At 40.7% G+C, this 23,969-nt stretch overlaps 1 protein-coding gene across 2 annotated transcripts in view; it reads left to right on the top strand.

Annotated features, from left to right (window-relative positions):
- The first annotated feature begins 7,636 nt into the window (after positions 1-7,636).
- The window catches only part of OSBPL6 (oxysterol binding protein like 6), a 98,671-nt gene continuing 82,338 nt past the window's right edge, over positions 7,637-23,969 (top strand). The window contains exon 1 of one of the 2 annotated variants that reach the window (XM_068138504.1): positions 7,637-7,717. The gene's annotated coding sequence lies outside the window, so the exon portion shown is untranslated. Of the gene's footprint in view, positions 7,718-7,810; positions 7,898-23,969 lie in introns of those variants that run through there. The other variant, XM_068138503.1, reaches the window with a different exon arrangement.

The following is a 23,969-nucleotide window of genomic DNA, read 5'->3' as shown; positions in this document are numbered from 1 at the left end:
GTTCCAGAGGCTTTTCATAGTTTTGCAACTGCACAATTAGCCAAACAATCTTAAAATTGTCGTGCTCACTACAAAAATTTTCTGAGACTCCCAAAAATACCATATACAGAATATTTCTGTATACTGTTTATACCATGCACCAGGGTTATTTTAAAATAGATATGTTATTAACAAATGTGTGCTTTCTGTTGTTGGGTAATTTCTCCATATCACTGCTGTGTGATGTCTCTGTTCCTCCCACTTGTACTGACAGCCCAGCCCTAGCTGCAGTTCTCTTGAGTTCACTGAACAATTTGCAGCAAAATCTCACATCAGGTCACTCATCCACAGCCTCTGCTTTTGGCAAGGACAACCACAGCAGCAGAAGCTCAGCTTACAGCCGGGATCAAGCCTCCTGCAGCCAGCCCGATGCTGTATTGCACTCAAAAACAAACTCCAGGTGGTTCCAGAAGCTTTGGACAGCTCTGGTAGCCAAAACTGGAGACAAAACAAGGCAGCTCTGCATCGGGTGACTGCTTGGTACAAAAAGAGCGAAGAGAGTGTGCAGCTGAACTGAACACAAAGCATGGTTTAACTGCTTGCTCTACTTGGTTATAAATGCTTTATAGGAAGTGTGAAAGAGGAGCTGCTTGGGGGGATGATGGCATTTATGGCCTTGGTGCTTTATAAATACCACAAATCACTGCTTGAAAATAATGCTTCAGTACTGTGATTCACATAGTTCATAGATGGTGGAACTGTTGTTTTGAACTTTATTGTTGGATTAATTAAATACTAGTAGAAAACTTCTATTTCATCTACTCTGGCAGTATACATCTGCCTGCTCCCAAACCTTAATCCTCTTATGAAATTTTCTTTAAAGCCTGCAAACTCCGTGGTGCTGGAAAGGTGGGGCTTCACCCAGCATGAAGTATTCAAATATACTGCTCCCACACAAGATCTGAAGGATCTTACGAAGACTGAAGAGTTAATTGTTGACTAGACCCTACTCTATATTTAGAGAAAGTGTTTATGAAACTTGAACATGGGAGTACAGAAGATACCCTGGGAGTTCTTCCAGATCTTCTGAGTTCTGTCTTTGGAAAAGTGCTAGTGCATAACTTTTTCATGTGTCATTTTAAGGAAAACAGAACAATATTAACAGTGTAGTCAGGTATGTGGACATAAAAGTGCTTTTGGAAATGCAAATACATGCAGAAACTATTTTCTGAAATTGAAATTGTAAGTAATTGCACAAGATTGCAAGACAGCTGAAAGTTATTTAAAGTATCAATTTCGATTGTCCTCATCCTGGGCACACTAAATCCTCTTCCTACTGTCTGTTACATCTGACTATAGCAGGAAGCTATATTTAATCAACACAAAATCAAAGGCAATGGCATGTGAAAACATGTACTGTATGTCTTGACCCTCTGATGCTCTTGACTTCTGGTCAGATCCACGGTACTCACTTCCATTCAGGGTTCACGTCTATTACGATAATTCTGGGGGACACTAAAATTTGGTGCCTTTCTCTGTGACAACAGACCAGCTTAGCTACTGAAAATTGTCAGAATTTTGGGTGCAGGTTATCCACACACAGGTATCACACTAAGTTTTTCCTTCACGTATTTAAAGTAGAGGCGTATAAATACGGCCTCAATGCCTGTATATAACAAGATTCTTGAAATTTTATCCTGGAGGCCATGTGAAAAGTTTGAAACTGGATAATCTCTGTTGCTTTGGAAAAATTAATTGGGTAGTTTTTAGAGTGCAGAAGAAACTGTATCACTAACCCTTTCTAAAGTTATTCTAGGGGAGGTATTGAGAGGATAGAAATTAGAATGCTGGTAATAGTCAGCATTTTTATAAGGGTTTTCAGTACAACTCTTCTAGCTGGAGGTTCCTTTCTGTTGTTGTTTAGAATACATAGCTTAAAATGTTCATATTGCTTTGGTTTTGCAGTCAATACAGTAGAGAAATCATATGCATTCTGCTGAAGACAAGGCCATGGGACTACCATCCATTGCCAAAATGAAGTATGAAACAAACTCTTTTCCTTGCATGGAGACAGCTAGCTATACAGAGTATCAACCATGCAGATTTTGTTTATGTGAGATTGAACTGCTCCAGCTGATTTATCATATGTTTGTCTTCAGGGATTCTTGGAGTTCTGACAAACTGCATTTCAGATTTGCTTTTTAGCTTTCTAGTTTCTTGTATTTAACAGGGATGTTCTTAACAGAACTCTTAAAAATTATGATTATCTGTGTAAGATCTTTATGTGGCATTTGAGTTTTAAAGCATCTCTGTTTCTACTTCCCTTTCCAGTTTCTTCAATGAGAAGAAATCATAATCCCTTTCTCTTTCAGGGTGTCCCAAGATTGCTTTAGATTTTATTCCTATGGTGGCCTATGAATATATAAAGTATTTTTGTTACATTCCGTCCAAGCCTAACACATAGAATGTATATCTATAATGCATGTGCATATCTAATATGTATATAGAATATGCATATTCTATATCTTATGTTGTACTTTCAGGATTTCTATTGCTGTGCCATGCCCCAGTCTTGTATAAAGAAGAGGGGGGGAAAAAAAATGGTGAAATTTAATAGACCAGTGTATGTGGATTAACACTACTAAAACTGAAGAGCAAAATGCTGAGAAGATAAAAACAGTTCTTCTAATATCTCTTCTGGAGAATAGAGAAAACACCTGAACAGTAAGGTCAAGAACTAAGTGATTTTACTCCTGGGGAAGATGGGGAAAGGCAGAAGTATGCTTTCATACTTAGAGGTGGTGCTTCTCCTTGGTTCCTCACATTTAACTGAGGAGAAAGTGGAAAAAAGCAAAAAGAAAAGAAACCACCAGAATGGCTGTACAGGACCAGCAATGAAGTCCATTTAATCTGGTGTTCTGGTTTCCACAGTGGCTAGAAACTCATACTCAGGGAACACAGTGAAACAGGACAGATGAAGAGTGTCCTTTCTTGGGAGTCTTTCAGCAGGCACCTTGCAGGAACTGTGAAAGAAATGACTGTGCTTAGCAGCTACAGAGGTCATTTGTATAACCTCTGCTTTAAAAACATCGGTCTCTTCAGCTCTATAGTGCTCTATAGCAAGCCATCCAATTTATTAACACTTTGTATGGAAAAGCTCTTCCCTGGTATTGTTTTAAACCTGTTGCCCTGTTTACTGAATCTCCTTGAAGTGTTGGGTGATGGAAAATAGTGTGTGATCCTTTTCCTGTCAGCCTGTGACATATCATTTGGGATTTTAGAGATTGGAAGACAGTATTTTCTCAGTCTGTTCTCCAGCTAGAAATTAGTGTCCTTGCACAAATGTATTCCCATACCTTTGCATGTGTTTTAACTGTATACATGCACGTTCTAGTTACACATTTTAATTTGAAGGAACCAGCACTCAGGTGCACAAGGGATTTATGTAGGGATGTAATGAACTCTTCTGCTTTATTCTCAGCTGCTTTTGGAGTAATTTCTAATATTGTTTGCCTTTTGGACTGTTGTTGAGTAGCAAGATAATGTTTGTGAAAAACTACTCACAATGACTCCGAATGATAAAGGCTAATTTAGAGCCCATTATTATGTATGTTTAGTTAGGGTTATTTCATTACTGTTTACACTGGTTTACAGTTATTGACTTAGACTTTCAGCCACTGTCTCATTGCCCTAACAGTCACTGTTGTCAAATCCTTCTACAGCTACTCAACATCAGCTTTTGTTTTGCTTACCATGAGTAATTTTTCCTCCTCATGAGACTGTGAAGATCCTTGGTCCTTACACAAGTAATTTTAGGCTATTTAGGTGCAATGGTACTGGGCCAGAAGTATTCCAAGTAACTCAGCTCTAAGGAGGACTCAAAGGAAAATGTTAATATGTTGTGTGGTCAGTATCTGTGAAAGAAATATAATTACTACTTGGAATGGAGTTATCTAATGTCAGTTCTGATAGCAACTGTGCTTTCTGATTCTTGGAGATGGCTTTTCAGTCCTGTGATACTGCATTTAAGGGCACATCCAGCTTCCATCTTGCTGGCACTTGCCTTTTGCTGCCTTTACAGCATATTCTGCTATGTCCTGCTGCCTCCTGAATTCTCCTTCTGACTAACTTGTTTTATTATCAGACACTTTTACGTGCTGTTTGGTGCTCTACTTCATGCTTGTTCCTCAAAACATCTGGTTCACTGGTTACTACTGCTGTACTCTCACAGTTATGCATAGTTTGAATTAATTTGCAAAAAACCCCCAAAACCAGAAAAGGTGTAATTTTCAAAAATCTTTAATAAAAACATGTGTCTGCTACTTGTGTCTTGCCTTGTACTGTTTTGCTAAGCACACACCTGCCCCAGCAATACATGACAGCAAAGAAACAGCAATATTGCCACTACAGGAGAAAATAAAATTTTCTTCAGGTTTTGTAAGTAAGTATTTTCCAAGCTAGTAGGTCTGCTTATCGTCAGTATATAGGCAGTAAGCAAACATTTCATATGATGTTTTGTAAACTTCCCTTGCTGCCTGGCAAGGCATTTGTGTCTTGCCAGGAATTGCAGGAAGAATTCTATGGTTTAACTTGTGGAGGTTTTATCTTTTTATGGAGAATCAAACTGTTTTACAGCTGCCTTTTGCAGAACATGCCTCTTAGTTGTTAATGAGACTAAACTTGAAGTACAGGTCAAATTATTGGATGGACAAAATAGAATATAGCTCTTCTCCTCTCTTTGTGTTCTTACCTCAACATTTCAAGATGTTCGAACCTTTGCTCCTGGTGGTATAAATGATGAGTAAAAATAATAAAAAAAAATTTCTCTCATGTCATGAGGTAACAACCACATGTTTTTCAAAGGTTTATATAAGACTACATAGGATTGCCTTATATTAACTTTTCTTTTTGCCAGTGTTTTTGAAGTGATATGGTTATCTTCTACAATTATCTGAGAAATGTCAATTCAAATAGTTTATTTTGGGACTAAAGTTTGATGTAGATAAACCCTTGGAAGGTGAGGAACGTATCTGTGTGCATATACTTCACTAGTCATAGAATCATAGAAATAACAAGGTTGGAAAAGACCTCGAAGATCATCAAGTGTCACTCATCAACTGTCATTCATCATCTATGTAACATTATGTCATTTAAACAATTTTTGAAGTGCTGTTGTACCTGTTCATTTCTCTTTGGTGTAAGCAAATTGGTGGTGGTGGGGGGGAATATCTGTAGAATGGATTAGAGAATGTTATAGAAGTAAGTTGCTCAGAGACAAGCCATCTAATTAATAACAAAATTTTCTGTAATTTACTTCTGTCCATGGTTTGCTTTTTCAGGTCAGAGATGTTGAATGGCCTTGACTGAAATGAATAATGGTTGTGTTGAATGGTGTTCTTCAGACACAGTTAAGAGTTATATCTTTTATCTTCTTCCCCTGTCACTTACTTCTTTTAGGAGAAATGTAAGTGACTACATTCCTGATATTATTAAGCTTTCCATAATGAGTGTGGGTTGTTTCTTAATCTTTCCATGGATTTTATATGAAAACTTATTTTGGTATTGGCTTCCCAAAATCACACTGTTTTTCCTGCTTCAGCTCATGGAAACAATGCAGAAAATTAAAAATTACGTTACTTAATGAATTCCCTAACTTTATTCAACCACATTTAAAAATTCAGCTGAGAAAATGAAGCTTTTTTCTTTTCTTTCTGAGATGATTATCCCAGAAGCTACACTAAAAATACTGCACCAAGGGAACCTTCTTTGAAGCTCTCCGCTTCAACAGGAAAACAGCTACAGCTTTTGTGTGCCAGGGTATTACATTTCTAGAATCTTGTAAATCTTTCTCCTTTTCCCAAGGAATTTGCCACTTTCCCCTTCTCGTATTGAAATTTGCTGGCAATGGCATCTCATTCCCCAGGGATTTAAACTGATTTTCTTGTATGACAAAATTTATTTCTCATCTTGTTACCAGGAACCAGACATCAGCACTAAGCTGGAGGGTTTAAATAGGACAGCCCGGAGGCGTCAGTCCATTCTGTTAAGAGAGCGCTCAGCGGCATGCCCGAGGACAGGGTGCTGGCTTGACCAGGCTCTAGCAGAAGGACCAGGGGGCCAGAGGTCATTGACTAGATAGGGGAGTCTGCAACCTGTCTTTATGGCAGGGCAACCTGTGCTGCCCAGTAGCTTCTCTACACAACAGTCTCACTTCCCATTTCCAAGGGAGTGTCTAAGCCATTGCAGATGTAATGAAAGCTGTGATGGAGAAGCTACATCTTGCAGTCACCATTCTGAGGGCAGCCGCTGGACAGGTGCGGAGTGCATGCTTCCTTAGCTGACCAATTGCATGCTGCAAAAAGTGAAACAATAACATTCCGTGTGACCTAAGAACAACATCCTCGTGGTGGCAGCCTTTGGAATATGCTGCAGAAGTCATCTCCTTGATATGCTGGCACCTGTAAGTGGGAAAAGATTTTAGCTTATGTATACAAGCCCTATGAGGAGAGACTGAGGGAGCTGGGGTTGCTTAGCCTGGAGAAGAGGAGACTCAGGGGTGACCTTATTGCTGTCTACAACTACCTTAAAGGGAGTTGTAGATAGGCAGAGGTTGGTCTCTTCTCCCAGGCAACCAGTACCAGAACAAGAGGACACAGTCTCAGGCTGCACCAGGGGAGGTTTAGGCTGGAGGTTAGGAGGAAGTTTTACACAGAGAGAGTGATTGCCCATTGGAATGAGCTGCCTGAGGAGTTGGTGGGGTCACCATCCCTGGAGGTGTTCAGGAGGAGACTTGATAGGGTGCTTGGTTGCATGGTTTAGTTGATTAGGTGGTGTTGGATGATAGGTTGGACACAATGATCTTGAAGGTCTCTTCCAACCTGGTCTGGTCTATTCTGTGCTATGCTATTACACAGCCCCTCTGAGCTATAAGATGGATTGTGGGGTGAGGGCTTCTGGGGAGAACTTCTCAGATTGTCTGCATTTCTGCAATCTCATTGCTATACAGCAATGGTGTTCATGCCTTCATTTGTTACCCAATGGGGTCCGTACTGGGATAGAAAATCAACAGCTACGGAAAAAAATATAGCAAGAAGAAAGTTCATGTAGATTAAATTAAGAGAGTAATTTCTCTGTTGGCTTTCAAAGGTATCTAGCATGTTTTTTTTCAAGTCTCCCATTATGGAAAGACAAAGACCGAATGAAACCTGCTGGGAGGGTGACAGTGCAATGCTGGGCAGTTTATAGCTCTTAAGCAGCTGCTGACGACCCTGCTCTGTGCTTAGGCCCGGGTCTCTTAACGAAATCCCTTTGTCTGACACCACTCTCCCACTCCGGGCAGGGAGGTCCCTCTTTGACCACGTTCCCATTGTTGCCCACGTGCTTTCCAGTTTAATTTCAGACCGAGCTCCTGACCGATGCCCGTTATATGGTCCCTGCTGCTGCCTCGTTTCTCTGACATGCCGGCATCATCTTGACGCCTGACACAGGGGCTGGTCGCGGGGGGCAGGCAGTGAGCTGCGGTGCAGTGCCGTGCCCCGGTATCGTGCCGTGCCGTGCTGCGCCGTGCCGTGCTGCGCCGTGCCGTGCCCCGGCACCGTGCCGTGGCGCCGCCCCGCCGCTGCGCTCAGAAGGCCGCAGCCACGCTCAGCGGGAGCGTCCCGGCACCTCCTGCCCCATCAGGCGTTCAGCCCATCCCCGCCGTACCTGTCACCGGGCAAGCAGCAGCCGCCCGCCGCAGGTGGATGCCGGCCGGCGCGGAGGGCACCTTGGGCATCGGGCGGGGGGGCGGCGCGACAGGGCTGCAGCGGCGGCGCGGCTGCCCGCCCCCCTTCTCCGTCAGACGGGCGGGGAGCTGCGGCGGGTGGGAGTGGGGAGCGGTGGGGCGCAGCAGGGATGCGCCGAGGATCCCGGCGAGGAGGTGGGCGCTGAGTCGACGGCGCTGGGGGCGCGCACGGTCGGGGTGCAGGGGCCGGTTGCCCAGGACGGGGCCTGAAGCCGGAGCGACGGAACAGGCCGTGCCGGGGAGCAGCGGGTCGGGTTGCGCGGCGCAGCGGTGCCGGGGCTGGGCGGGCTGCGCGACCGGGTGCCGGGATGGGCGGCAGGGCGCGGCGGTTCGCCGTAGGGGAGGGAGCACGCCGCGGCTCTGCGGTGGAGGGCCCACTGCGGGCCCTGTGGCCTGGACCGGCAGGGGCTGCTGCTGTCGGCCCCGGGGCCAAGCTGGAGCATCTGGAGCTGGGGGAAAGGGGGTTACGTAACTGCATCCGTGCGGCGGGAGGCACCGGTGTCACCCCGGCCCGGCGGCTTGATTGCCGCTCCCCGGAGTCGTGGCGCTTGCCTCCTGTCATGCATAGCAATTAAAAATGCCCCAATACACTGTCTGGTCTGTGAGAACAAATTGTACGATCAGATACACTCCTAGAATACCTTTTTTTCGTTTCATTATGTCTATTTCAAAAGAAAAGAAGAAAAAAAAGCAGGAATGGCCTATGTTTCCAATTTGCGTGCAGTGTTGTAAAAGCCTTGCAAGTACTTTCTTTGAGTATGTATAGATTCATTAAAACAGTTGTCTGGACATTATCTGCTTGCCAGAAGTGCTGGTGCTCCTGGCATCTGATGAAGGTTTTGCCAGTGGCCTGTCTGAAGTACATTTTACCGTTGGCCTGTGATTTCGTTTAATTTTATAACCGCTTTAGTGTGCTTCAAGGCTACATTGTTGATATTCTTCCCAAAAGCTTTAGCGATGCAGATACTATGGGTTAATTGTAACTGAAGCAAAGACCTTCCTGTACATCTCTGAGTAAACTAGGAATCCAAGGTCGAATGGAAGGTGCAGTGCAACTTGTATGGGGTAATGTAACAGAACAAAAGTATTCATAAACCTTATTAGAGAGTTTAAGTGAAAAGTGTTCCTTAAATAGACTCTTCCTCAGTAGAAGGGAAAAAAAAGGCAAAAGCTTAGTGAAGGTGTGAGAAAACAGCTATTTTAGGACTACAATTAACTATATCATCTCAATTTTAATGGAACTAGTACATTTAATTGCACTCCTAACAGATTTTCTGTTCTCTAGATGATTAACTTGCAGACTGATACCAGCTCAAAGATTAAAGTCTCATCAAATATCTAATGGTTTCTGTGTAATATAATTGTATTTGGTTTATAATAGTCCTTTGCTAATAACCAGCCTTTGTCCATATAGCTGTAGATACTGTAATTAGACTTTTAAAATCTTGGTATAAATGATGTGACCTTGACCTTTAGAGGGTAAGCAGATGTGGTCATAATAGATCACAATATCTTAAGTGTTTAGTAAAAATTACGTGCATTTATGTACGTACAATAAATAGGTTTTTCTTGTATGTTTGTGTAAAAACTGCATAAGAGTTCCTCTTCCTCTTGTCTCTCAATTTCAGATACATTAACAGAGATGCATACAATGCTTATAATTTAAAATTCCCTGAGAGGTTTATATTTGAACTGTGTTTTCTGTGCAAGTAAATGTCAGGATGTATATCTGGAAAAACAAACCATTGCAGGATTTGTGACTGAAGACTCTATAAAGATTTTCCCTTGCTGCTGTGGGCTGGAAGAGGTACCCTTTGTTGTACTGTAGTTTCTCAGGCTCTCTTTTTCCACTTTCTTTCGGTTTGCTGTTACACTCCCAGATCCTCCACAGTGTTTGTGAGTCACTAGATCTCATTAGCTCAAATCTCATTAGCAGTAGTCTTTCTTATTAGGACCTTTTCTGTTCTTAGCCCATTCTGGGAGCTTGTTCATAAATCTCTGTGATGCTCGAAGTTTCTGTTGCATCTTTGCTCGTCTGGAGTTTGCGTCAGTTCCACCCAGGAATAACAAAACACTGGTCTGTGTACCTGCAGGAACAATTGTGGGGTTTATTTATTTTGTTTGATTTTTTCCCCCAAGTGCTGCTGTACTCTATGTGCTTGGATGTGTTTTTATACAACCATCAAAAACATAACTTTGCTCACAGGTGTTAGATTTACTGTGCAGCTGAGCTTCAGACTGTACTACAAAGCCACCATGGCTATGGAAAGATAAAGATTTGTGAGTTCTTCAGTAGGGGAGTCCCCCACATCCTGCTCTGGCAAGCGTTGCTGGAGAGGAGGCCTGCTCTCCTTTGCCACTTCCTCCTTCAGTCCATGCTGCAGATGAAGGCAGGAGGTGTTCAGAGTACTGTTTCATTATGTGTCTACCCCTCTGTGCTTCACATTTCTTCTGAGGTATGGTCTACCACTGCATTTCTCAGTGTGACAGAGTGAATGTTTATGCTCTTGTTTTGCCAAATGCATGAGACTTCAACATGGGCTTTCCCTGGGGATTATTTTTGCATGTTATTCCTGAGGATTTACACTTCTGTACCATGTGGCTCTGTCTCAGGAGGGTTGTATTTCTTAAGGGACATTAGTCCTCTAGGTCAGCCCCCTGTGTCACACTGGATGGCCTGCTGTCACTGATAGTGGTATTGCAGTGGAAGATAGGAAGGAAACTGCCTGCACTTCACTGCTGCTGCTGTGTATGTGTGTCTGTATTTTCAATGTGTGTGCATGTACACAGTGAGCCTATCCTGATGGTTTAATTAACCCTTAGATATATGGTAGGAAATTGTCCATTACCTGTCTCTTCTATTTTTAATTTTTTTTTTTTTTTTTGGTAAACACTGAACAACTCAAACAATTCCCAGAGATGTCTGGATTATGTGATACATTTAAAAACTGAGAGGCTTTCTCTTTCTCGCTCTCCCTCCTTCCCCCTCTCCCTCCTTCCCCCTCTCCCTCCTTCCCACTTCTCCCTCCTTCCCCCTCTCCCTCCTTCCCCCTCTCCCTCCTTCCCACTTCTCCCTCCTTCCCCCTCTCCCTCCTTCCCCCTCTCCCTCCTTCCCCCTCTCCCTCCTTCCCCCTCTCCCTCCTTCCCCCTCTCCCTCCTTCCCCCTCTCCCTCCTTCCCCCTCTCCTTCTTTCATTCTTGTAACTAAATGCCTGCAAGTTTTGAAGCTTTTGACTGTGCTGCCATGGGAAAAGGCAGCAGTTTCTGTAGAAAATGTTCATGGGAAATGTTATTCTGGGCAATTGTACTTCTAAAAGGAATTTCTCCAAGAATTCCCTTCAAGCTTGTGAGATAAAAAAAAAAAAAAAAAAAAAAAAAAAATATCCTTCCCAGTGGAATATTAAGATAAATGCCTACTCTTTTAGGCTGTTGTTGCTGTTGGGTTTTTTTAATTGAATTTGCCATATCAAAGGTCCAGATGCTGAATGAAACAGGAACGGGCATTATCTACAAATAAAAGTAAACATGCTCAGGCCATTTGAAAGATATTTGATTTTTGGCAGATTGAAAACATGACTTTGGTGATAGATAGGGAAACTCTCCATCTGTAAGAAGTGTGAAAAGAAAGTTGCATAATGAGGTGCCAGGTATTGTGAACTGAATTTGGTTGTAATGTGAAATTATAGAGTCATAGATTATTTTGGGTTGGCAGCTTTAAAGGTCATCTAGTGTCCCCCTCCTTGCAATGAGCTGGGACATCTGCAGCTAGATCAGGGCTCTGTCCAACATGACCTTTTTTAAATTCTACTGCTGTATATATCCCAGTGAATGTAGTTTTTAGCTTATCCCTCTTCTGGGGTTGTTCCTTTTAGATAAGTGGAAAAAAGATAGAAGAATCTTTTGGTGCTGACAGGTGATAAGCCAGTTAAAGTGAGGACAGCTAAACATGGACTGTGGAAGATAGGAGAAGACCACAGGAGTTATCATGTATAGAAAGTCAAGCTTGTGTCTTTTAGGGAAACTTAGGGGATGAACAGACTCGTTAATATCTTAAGGGAGGAAAGAAGTGAATATACTAGAGACAGCTATTGAAAGAGGTTAAAACCAGGGTTGAAATGTTTTTTTATTTGTATGTTTTACTTTCTTTAAGGGGAGTTGGCCCAACTGACATCCAGAGGTTCTTTCCATCCCAACTATTTTGGCATTAAAAGCAAACTCAGGCCCTAGTATTTCCTGTCTACAATAAAAAAAAACAGGTGGTGCTTAGAAACTCTCAACTTTTTTTTTTTTTTTTCCTGGAGTGTATGTGTTAATTTTACAGAATTTCCAGCTGGTTCCAAGTATAATGTGTCAGTATGTGCTAAGGGCTATGTACAGTAATGGATGCTAGCAGCAGGAAGGGAGCTGCTGAATTTCTAGGCTTGTCTTTCTGAGAAACCTACAGACAGTTTTAATGTAAGCTCTTCTATCACCAACTCAGAAACTAAAAAAGATTGTATGTCATCACTTGTGTCCTGTAACTTTATAAAGAGAAGCTTTGGAGAAGGAGGAGGAAGTTGGAGACTAAAGAAGAGTGAGAAGATGCCTCTGAAATGGCCTAAAGATTAGAAGTGCTTGATAATGACCCTTAGAAATGCCTCACTATAGCAGAGACAACAGCTGCATTTTGAAACCAAGTGCACTAATTTCCTACTGTATTTTTAATTCTTTGAAAGTGAATGTATTTGAATACTAGCTGAAAGCACTACTCTTAAGCAAATAATGCATATATTAACTTGAGATGTAAAGAAAAGAAATCTCTGCTTGACTGTGAGCTTAATATACAGTTGCAAGAACAAGTAGCAGGTGACATGTTGCTTTAGATTCAAAGATTATGTTTTCTACCAAAAAATCAATCAAAAAAATCTCCTTTCTGGAGGCTGGTATCTGTTTCTCGCAGAGCATGGTCCCTGGGCATCTCTTAAAAATTTGATGTTCCTCAATGAAACATTGAGCTACAGGCTGGGGTCAGAGTGGCTAGAGAGCAGCCAGGCAGAGAGGGACCTGGGGGTACTGATCGATGGCAGGCTGAACATGAGCCTGCAGTGTGCCCAGGCAGCCAAGAGGGCCAATGGCATCCTGGCCTGCATCAAGAACACTGTGGCCAGCAGGAGCAGGGAGGTCATTCTGCCCCTGTACGCTGCACTGGTTAGGCCACACCTCGAGTACTGTGTCCAGTTCTGGGCCCCTCAGTTTAGGAAGGAGGTTGACTTGCTGGAACGAGTCCAGAGACGGGCAACAAAGTTGGTGAGGGATTTGGAACACAAGCCCTATGAGGAAAGACTGAGGGAGCTGGGATTGCTCAGCCTGGAAAAGAGGAGACTCAGGGGTGACCTTATCACTTTCTACAACTACCTGAAGGGAGGTTGTAGACAGGTGGATGATGGTCTCTTCTCCCAGGCAGGCAGTACCAGAACAAGAGGACACAGTCTCAGGCTGCGCCAGGGGAGGTTCAGGTTGGATGTTAGGAAGAAGTTCTATACAGAAAGAGTGATTGCCCATTGGAATGGGCTGCCCAAGGAGGTGGTGGAGTCGCCGTCATTGGAGGTGTTCAGGAGGAGACTTGATGGGGTACTTGGTGCCATGGGTTAGCTGTTTAGGTGGGTTGGATTGGTTGATGGGTTGGACGCGATGGTCTTGAAGGTCTCTTCCAACCTGGTTTGGTTTATTCTAAATAAAGGTTTATTTCACATTTGTGGAATTTAAGCCCTCCCCCAACCCCTATGAATCTTTTCTACCTTATTTCAAGATGTTGGAAATCAGGTGGATAAGTTGAATCTCTCTAGAATTCAGCAGATAGGAAGTTCAGTTTTGGTTATGGTCTCTTACAGTGCTATCTGACTGGTTGCATTCATAACTCTGCTAAGTGATTTATTTTCCCAATTTTACAATGGCAATTGCAATAGAAATCCTCATACTTTTCAGTTCACACAAAAACACTGGAAAATCATGAAAGTTCTGTGTAGTCACTATTGATTTGCACATTTCTAGTCCAAGCAGCGATGCTAAGGACCTTATGGATTCTTTATTTAAAAGGCTGGATTAATTTAACTTGTCTGTGGTACTGAATGTGGTCCCTCCCTCTAATGCAAATGCTATCCTGTTGGTACAAAGCTTTTTTATAGCATATGTTGTTTCCATTCAAGATAGTGAATTATTGTGAAGGATTAGATCCTTTACATCAGTACAGTAGAATATATATATTTAGGATTGCTTTGTTATAAAAATAATTAAACACAAAGTAAGTTATATTTGTGTAAGAATGATTGATTTCAAGATACCTTATCTTGGACTCTTAATAACCTTTTTCTGATGATGGACTGCAAACTTTTCTGTTGAGGAATGGAATAAGCTCAGGTTGCCCAAAGGAAAGGGTATTTGAAGACTGTGCCATAGGGGTGAAGGCTACCTGATCACACAGAGGTCAGCTGAAACTGACCTGATTACTCTTGGGAAAGACAAACAAACAAACCCAAGAAACCACCCAACAAAAATATTGTTCTGTAACTGTTGCTAACTTCACACTTCCTGTAACACATTTTGAGAGACCAAATTGTTACAGACATTTTGGTGGCCACTTCTAACTGATGTTAGATATCATCTGTGGAACTGGTGAGATCTTTGATGGCTGTCAACAGTTTAAATTAGAAAGCAATAAAGAAGTAAAGCAGTAGCTCCAGTTGCAGGGGATGAGGGAGTATGATATTGGATATGAATATACTTCTGATACCTGAAGGACTGAGTTGGAACAGAGCAGCATGGTGTGAGGTCCAGGACTTACACACACTGAGCAGTTGGGGTGAGCATTTTGCACCCCACTCTCTAATGACATTGTCACCTGGACCTTGTTTTATATGTGTCACAGAATAGACAAGCTAGAACATAAATGCCACCCCTGTCCTGCTTAATAAAACATGACCAGATTGTGACACAGAGTCATCCTTCTATTTTTGCAACCACCCCACCTCATTTCCCTGTGACAAACCCAAAATGGGTAAGGTGATGTTAAATAGGATTTGGGTCAAGAGAAGTTTCTGTGAACATCTTGTAGGAACAGTTCCCAGCTGGTGATTCCTCTTCCCATTTTAATTCTGCTTTCACTGTCTTTCTCCCTGTGTGTGGTCAGCCTGCTTCTGCAGTGGGACCGCAAATGAGATCTTGTCTCCACTTCTGCTGTATGAACATTTTTATGCCTGACCTTATCAGAGCTGCCTGACACCCTTGTGATCTCATTCAGGAAAACACTTTTAATGGTTTCTTCCCATCCTGTCTTTGAAAATAAAATTCAATGTTATTTGGAAAATGATGGCACTGTGATTTGAGAAGTGTTGAGAGAAACAAATGCAGATGGACTCAGATTATGATTTTTGAGGTTTCAGGCATAAGATAAAAGTTTCTTTAAAAGTTTTCTTACTTTAGAAAATAAATTGAAGTGGTGGTGGTCAGCTTATTTTCTTATACACTTTTATACTTAAGGTGCTGTTTATCCATGTTGCTGTCTGGTAAGGATTGATCTTCCAGAGAAGATCTTGCTGGTAAATGACTACAGAAATGGTAATAAATGTACCAGATGGAGGGACTTTCACCTTGTAAATGGAAAGCTGGAATGGTTAATTTAGTGACAAATGTTTCTTTCAGAGTGGAATGGGTCAGCTGGATGAGAAAGTGATGGCTGATGGTGGAAATTAGCTCTAAGGAAAAGGCTTCAAAGTAAAAAAGCTTGTTGAGATCTGAAACTAGCAGTTATCATAGTATCAGTCAGGGTTGGAAGGGACCACAAGGATCATCTAGTTCCAACCCCCCTGCCATGGGCAGGGACACCCCACACTAGATCAGGCTGGCCAGAGCCTCGTCCAGCCTGGTCTTAAACACCTCCAGGGTCGGGGCCTCAACCACCTCCCTGGATGTTGAGTCATCTTGGAGTCCCCAATGCTAATGCGAGCACAACACACATCCCTCTGGGAAATAATGATGTCTCTTTCCTTTTTAAAATCTGTGGGTTTTGATTTCAAAATGTTTCTGGAAACCAAGATTTCTCCAGAAGGTGTTTGCAGAAAACAGAAGGATGGGAATAGTATGAAATGGGGCTATAGGGTACTTGGAGATTGAGACTGGATGTAGAGTATTGGAGTGCCCCTGGTACTGGAAGGTTAGTTCCGTAGCTGCACAAATTCTGTATCTTTCATTGTAATGGTTGTTGATATGTAAAATCCATCTTTATTTTCCCCGTTTCTGGTCAACTAAATGCAAGTTGTCTTTCCCAGTCCACTTGCAACTGAGAACTGCGTTTTTGTGTGTGTAACTTCTGGTAACTATGGTCAGGCCATGGTTGACACCTGGTTTAATGTTCTTGGGTGGCATAATCATGGGCAAAAATAACCCATTCTCTGACTTTAAAAAAAGAAAAAGTTACGGAAAATAGTTCTGTAACTTTCTGTAACTGTGACCTGTATTTGTGTGGGTGTGAAAATACGTTGTGGCAAGCTAAACATAAAATATATGGTGGTCCTTTGAGCAGGCCTCTGCATTATGAGTCGGTGACATGCAATACAAAATAGGCTTTAAAAAAACAAACTATTTCTTCAGTAGCTGCATACTCTGTCCCCTGCCCAGTCACTATAAATATTTTGTAGCAGAGCTTACAAGTAATAATTTGGGAGGCTTCTGTCTCTAATTAATACAATAATGGTTGTGGTTTTTTTTTTAAATATGAGCTGAGGATTAATGGGGTTGACCTCAAACCAGGGCAGGGTACAAGGGTTAGAATTACCAGACTGACTAACCTTCAGACCCTTTCAGGGCTCTCTGATAGCTCCATGTACTTATGTAGTATCTGTGAGTTTAAGGGATAGAAGCAGTTTCAAGTCTAATGTGTGATAATGTATTATTTCCATTTCTAGCAATGCAAAGGTTGCTGTAGGATCTGCAGTTGTTAGTTGCTCTTAAATGCAACAATGAACATGACAGGTTGAGTTCATAGCTCTTACCCTTTGTGTAACAGCTGCTGTGTGTCCACCTGCATGAATAGGTTGAAGTTTAAATTTTAAATTTACAAAGTGAAGCAAAATTTTGTGAGCTACACTAGGAAGAGGAGAGTGGCAGATTCTTTGTTTTTACAATACACAAATTCCAGTTCATAATTTTCTTTTGTTTGTGGTATTATTTCAGCCAAATCAATGTAACATGAACAATAAATTTAGGTGGAAGAGGTAGTAAACCAGCTATGTTGTAATCTCTTGGCCTTTCCTAATGTGTGATGTTTTTCTTAATAGCCCTAGGTTTTAGGCTTCCCACTTGAATCACCTAGGCCAGTTCCCCAGAGGCGGGGGTCACAGATCACTGTTCATAGTTCTCTGGACGTTTTGTGCCTTCTCAACTGCCTCATTTTCTTCTTAATTGTACCATCTTTATACATTAAAATATACACTTATCCTCAATGATGTGTGCACTTTCAGATAGTTGAAATGCTGACCAAGCTGTTGATTCGTTGTACCAGGGCTGTGCACAAGGTGGGGGAAAAGGATCATTGCCCTCAGCTCTGATACCTGCTGACCAGTCCAGAGCTGTGTTGGCCCTTGCCTGCCTGCTCATGGTGCAAATACATTGTGCTATTATTAGCTACTGCCACTTTATGCTATTTGTGGTATAATTTACTTTCTGATATATTCATTATTAGGTTTCCTCCTCAATGTTTTGTAGAATTTTGAGATATTTGTGTAGGATTTGCAAACTTCTATGATTTAATCTTTGTGAGCACATCAACTCCATGATTTTGCATAAAGCTATCAAATAACATCAGTCATATATCTATGGTGTATATACTATTTATTATTTGGTAATTTTTTTCTTATGTTAAACAGCATTTTTGGTAAAGTTTACATCTAGTGACTTCAGCATTTTTTACATTTTCTTCATTCTTTTTCACTTGTGTTATTTGTAGCAAGTTGGTAAAAATAATTTCAAAGATACAGTAAAGAATAATGCTGTGTAAGAAACAGGTAAAGACTAACAATGGCTTGATAAACATGGTGATGTTCCCTTATTGGGAGCAAAAGTATACTAACTTACATCAATTGAAGGGGCTTTAGGTACAGGAAACCAGAACTATTTAAGCTGGTATTAATGAACTCGTAATGTTCCCCAGGAAAGGGGTAGTATCTTGTAACGAAGCAGTTTTATTGCTTGATGCCACTGTGTGTGTTTGATGGTAAGTTCTCTATCTTTTTTCTTTCATCTGTTCTGCTTCATCTGGTTGTGGCTACTGTGCTCAATGCTGAGAAATGTAGAATGTGCTCGTGGAGGACATGGCAGCTTTGTTAATTTTCATCCTTTAACTTCTCTGGCAACATTCCTGCATTGAAAGCTGCTGGAAACTACTCTTAGGCTGCAGGTACCTTGAGGAGCATGTAGTTCTGCTTTCTTGGCTGAATCCTGGGTAGTTTGCCATGTAAAATGTGTCATAGCAGTGTGGTATAATGCTCCAAAACCCACTAACATTAGGTAAATCTGTTATAGTTGAAATTTATTTACTTATAAAGAAATGTAGTGAGTGCAAACTAACTCTGATTTTTTTTATATATTTTTTTTTTAATAGGTGCACCAGGAGTATGTTTTTTAATTTTCATGTTTTCCAGCACTAATATATACTTTCTTAGCTCTTGCCCTCTTCAATCTTTCTGCCTCTCCTCTGCAGGTCATTCCCTACTTGTTAATACACCCATCTCTGAAAAATGGTTCTGTGCTCAGGCTTACTGATCCTCTCTGGAGACACATGGATGTCCCCTTGTCCAGGCTACTGTTGTTCTGTCCTCTCCCCTCCAGCTGCTTCTTCATGGCTCATACAGTTCTCTGTGCTTCTCCTGAGGGTCTTTTGTGATCTCAGGGGAACCTTGGTGGGGGCTCTCAGAGGCTGTGGAATATGAGAAGAAGAAAAACTTGGCAAGATGCCTAGAAATTCTCAATGTTAAGCATAGGCAAGGCAAATCAGTGTTTTTCCTAATAGGCCTTGTTCCTAATAGCAATGTAAGATGCCATTTCTTAATAAAAGCAAGTGAAATATTTTGCCTGTTATGATGGTGAGTCTGTCCAGATGAGTTTTACATTTCAGCCATGCTGCAGCAGATTAAACATAATGGTACAACCTCCAAGTGCGAGTTTCTCATTTAGAAGGACAAGTCTGAACAGAAATAAATGTATAGGTGTGTTATGAGATCCAGACAGTAATTCAGGCAGACCTTGCTGAAGTTTTTAAACAGTCTCAGTATACTGAAAAAATGACTTAGTTCTTTAGACTCTCACAGATTGCAGCACCGAAAATCAATACTTTTTCAGCTAATGTCAATTGTTTCCATTAAAGGATAAATGAAGAAGTGTGAGGCTTCTAGGCTTCTCTGATTTCTGTGCACTTCCCAGACAGCTAATCTTTATTTATATTTTGTATAATGTGTACTTAGACTTCTCATTTTATTCTCATTGTCAACTATTGCTTGTATTTATGAGTTAAATAATGATGGAATTGTGGTGAATTTTTAAAGCCTTTGTTCAAGTACTTCAAGTTAAGAGGGTGAATATTTTTGCTGAGGAAACTAAACTGAAAGTGATCTCTATCATAGGTTAAATTTTTTTGCTTATTCAGTCATGTGATGGCTCATGTTATCTTTGTAGTCACTGAAATTTATCGGTGTTTACATGTTGGTACTGTAGAGGGTTTGTTCATTGGTTTAATTTTTATAAACAGAACTGTTATAATTTTTATGTCTCTTTATGTGTTACTTTAATGATATTCTAGATCTCTATACACATCTTTTAAAAATACTATAGTGTTGAGTTAGAGAAAATGCTTCTTTGTTATCTGAAGCAAATATGCACTTTCCACTTCTGCTTGCTTAGATTTATCAAGAGGAGAAGAGTGGCATGATCAAAGACAACACAATGGGTCAACGGCAAAAGCAAATGTCCAAGTCTAGGTTTTGTGTGTTGTTTTCTAATCAGGCCATGTGTGAGTGGATATGGGCAGAACACTAGAGGCAGTGGCATCTGCTTCGCCAGAGGAGAAATAGAACAGCAAAATACTGTAGATCAATGGTGGTCCATTCTAGGATGTGTCTTGCATGTGATGGTGTTAGAATTCTGCTGAAGTTTGTCACAGTTGCCCCTGGTCTTGCTAAGGGTCTGAGTGGAGTTGTGTGTTAACTGGAGATCAATGCCTTCCACAGTTGTAGAGAGAGTTTAAAACAAATCAAAACAAACCAAAAACAGAAGTAAATTTCCTAACTTTCCCAAATGCATTGGTGTGAAGCCCTGCTTGGTAGAACAGATACAGTTTTTGTGCTTCAGGATATTTGTTAAAAGTCAGAGTAAATAAGGATGTATGAGAGATTGATTATGTTTTTTTTTTTTTAATCCAGAACAGTGCAATTTCCAACTGAGTACCTAAGATGTTCTTTTTCCACTTCTCTCCTGGTTAATCTGCCTTTTAGAATTTTTATAGTCAGGAAGCTGTCCCAAAACATTTGTTAGGTGTCACTATGTAGCATTAATACAATTAACCTGACAAGTGCTTTTGAATTCTTTAGCATATTTTCTTGGTAGTCTTTCAGGAATTATTTTACTGCTATTTTCTGATGTTGATTAATTTTGGAACAGCAGGGGAGTTTCTCTTCTGTTTAAATGGCTAAAGGCATGTTGGCTGAGATTGCTGACACATATTTGGCTACACACAGACTTATCATCTATTGTCAAGGACTAAGGAAAGTTGCAAAAATAGAATGAGTTACTTAAGGAAATTACTGTTGTTCTTACAGTTGGAGTGATCTTTCCTCCAAAGGAAGGAAAAAAAAAAGTTGTAGCAGAAATTGAAAGCTGATCATGAGCTGAAAGAAGTGTCAAAGTTAAGAAAATACTTTATGATTTTAGGGTATGAAATTGTTCTAAAGTGCTTTCAAAAAAGAAAAAAAGTGGCTAAATTGAGTAGCTCTAGTGGTTATATAGAATCATAGAATCATTTTACCTCTAAGACCATCAAGTCCAACTGTCCCCATTAATGAAAAGTTTCAACTGAAAAACACTGACTATATCGCACATCTGAGCAGAACTTGGATGCTTCTCTGTAATTCAATCTTCTGAGGTGTAACTTTCTGGATATGTAATTATTTGTTGAAAGTACAGTATCATGACTGGTAATAGATAATATTTTTGAGATAATGTTTCTATGTAAACAAATGTATCACAATATATTTTCACTGTCTAGGTGATAGATGACTCGGAGTCAGTGCAGTCCAAAACCTTTATTCTAGTGAATGTACAAATATTGAGGTGCCCTGCCTTGAGTTTGTAAGGTGTGAATGGTAACAGGGAGCAGAGGGAGAAATTGTATCTGTATTTCTAGGGTTTTTTTAATATATTTGATGGTTTTTGATATAGTAGCATTTTATCCTTTATACTTTTGGCATTACTCTTGCATGCAATATACTTTTAAGAACTATTCTTATGCATAGAGATTGCTGTTAGATATTGCTAGGAGATTTTTCAGTAGCTATGAAATCAGTAGATAACAGTAAGAGGAACTTTAAAAGAATATGCTAAATTTGAAACAGTGGGTTTTTCTGGCATTAGAAAGTCAGAAAAACCTGATCGCTTGAGTTGCAATTTCTAACACAAACTGTCTTTGTGGCCAGCAAATAATGAAGTAAACTCCCCTATCCCATTTTCTGTTTCAACAGTGGTACATAACTGTTTTGTTTCATAAACATGTGTGATTCCCCTGAAGAGGGGTCTTATATTTTGGTCACTTGCTTTATTCATACAAATGTATCATTAGCATCCTGTCCATATTTTGTTGAATCATGCATTGGAAAATCCAGGTTTAACAGCATTTCTTGTGTGAATAAGAAGCTCAGAGCAGGGACAATGCCCCCTAATTTGTCAGAAAGTCTATGAGTACAGAGAGGAGGAATATGAACCTTGTTTGATCAGAGCGATAGCCAGCGCATGTGTCAGATTGTCTTGGCTTTGGCCAAGACCACGGATAAAATGTTATGATAGTTGTTAATGGCAGGGATGAAGGTGTGACTAGGATTTTGGCAGCTGAGGGTTTAATGATGCAGGAATTAAGTCTGATATTGTCTTGAAAGAAAAAGTTTTGTATCTCATGTTCTATACCTTGTGAGTTTATACCTAATGGTAATAACTACCTCCTCTTCAGGCTGAGAAGCAGTCCTAATAGAATTCCAGGTAAATGTGCTACTTCCTCCTGAGAAATCATGACAACAGTAATTGAAACAAACAGATTAATGTTCAGCTGTGATTACTGATGGAGGCACTTTTGTTATCTTTAATCCAGCACTAATTTAGGTCACCCTTTAATTTAAGTAAAAGAGATGATGTATGCTTTCTTCTGACTGTATGCTGAGCTGTGTGTCCTGCCTCTGGCAGTAATTTACTGCAAGGAGCACAGCATACTTCTCTTACTGAGCTTCTCCAGGCACTCAGACTGGGAAGCATCTGAAATAGCTCCAGATACATCTTTCTCTCCCTAGCTGGTCCAATCACTTCCTAGACATGAAATTTTGGTATGTGCATATGCTTATTTTAGTTCTCTGCATTGTGTGTAGGTTTGATGAAACTCCGGGAAGGTAGAGATTGCATCCAGCAAAGTGGGCTGCAGAAACCTTTATGTGTTATAGGGCAGAGTTGAAAGGGAAAACAGAATAAACATACTTAAAAAGAAAAAAAATGTGTTATTTTCCATTTTTAAGGTAACGTCTTAAAGGATCCACAGTAAGCTTCTGTGTGGTATCTGTCACATGGTGCTCCAGGGCTGAAGGAAAATGGAGAGGTGTGGGCGGTTCTCTACATCCTGTGGGCCTGCCAGAAAATAGAGGCAGTACTTGGATCCACAGAAGAGTTTTTTAAAGTTTGTTAGATTAGGAAATACAGTTTATTGGTTCAGTATACTCTGAAAACAAGTTGCATTTTTGTACCTTTGTTAGTGAATTTGGATTAAATTTAGCAAATATTTTCCATAAAAGGAAAGATAGAGAAAGATTTGAAAAGCTACCATTTCATTTGACTACATTTGCACTGAAGTGATCATTTTGGTGTTGAAATGGACCCTTTCCCCCAAGTTACTTGAAATCTCAACTTTCTTCCTCCGGTTGGTCTCTGAACTAAAAGAAAAATCCACAATTGATACTGCCAAAGTAGGTTCTTGGTTTTGGTTAAGGGTTTGAGGTTTATGAAATGTGTCAATATGCCCAGGGGAAAACTTGGTTGATCCAAAATTATAAGGCAGACTTTCTAGTTAAGAAAAGCCATCCCAGTGTATGGCGTGGGGATTTTTTAAGATGCAAAATACTCATATACTGTGATAAACTTTCTGGAGGAACTTTAAGGCAGTAGGTACTACTCTTAAAGTTTCTGCCTTTTTTTTCTTTTTTTTTTTTATTCCAGTAGAGATTTAGTTTCTGAAAAGTTTTCTTCTCAGTCTCTGAACAATGTTAATACTGCCCTGACAAACTGTTGTTGACAATATGTTTCTTGTAGAGCCTCGTTATATATCAATAGCTTTTCTTTATATATTGAATTTTTCAAGCCAGGAGAAACACTCAGGTCTGCTTTCAGCATGAGTCTAGAATAACGTCAATGTCTCTGGTTTAGTAGTTGTTGTAGTCCTGTGTGACAGCTGTTGTACACATTATCTTACATGACTGTACTTGCGGATTAGATTGGGGTTTGTGTGTGATTGACATTTTGTTGCTTATAGGGATGTCTCATCTAGTTTTTGTGGGTTTTTCAGTGTTTGCTGCCACTGTGCTAGTGTGACCTTCATACAGGCCAGCAAAACCCCCACCTTGTTTGCTCAGCATCCCAAAAGGCAATTAGGAATGGTTGCCTGAGCAACATGACATGCTTGTCAAATACCGCAGGGATTGCTGTGATGCCAGTTGGACAGTTCCGTCATAACCAGCATGCTTCCGTGCGCAAAACAGTGTAGCAAAGGAATGTTGTTGGTTCCCATTTGCTCTTTATCTTAGCTTGGACTCTTTCCTGCTGAGGTTGTGGAAATAAGCAAAGGTGTGCAGTAAACAGAGGAGTAGAAAAAAAATTAAAAAAACCAACATGATCAAGGAAAGGAATCCTTTGAGAAAGAGGGGGATGCTCTGCATTGT

This window comes from Melanerpes formicivorus, unplaced genomic scaffold (assembly GCF_026170545.1).
Source record: "Melanerpes formicivorus ecotype bairdi unplaced genomic scaffold, bMelFor1.0.p_v2 SCAF_5, whole genome shotgun sequence".
Lineage (NCBI taxonomy): Eukaryota > Metazoa > Chordata > Aves > Piciformes > Picidae > Melanerpes > Melanerpes formicivorus.
This window is presented reverse-complemented; position numbering and strand designations above follow the sequence as displayed.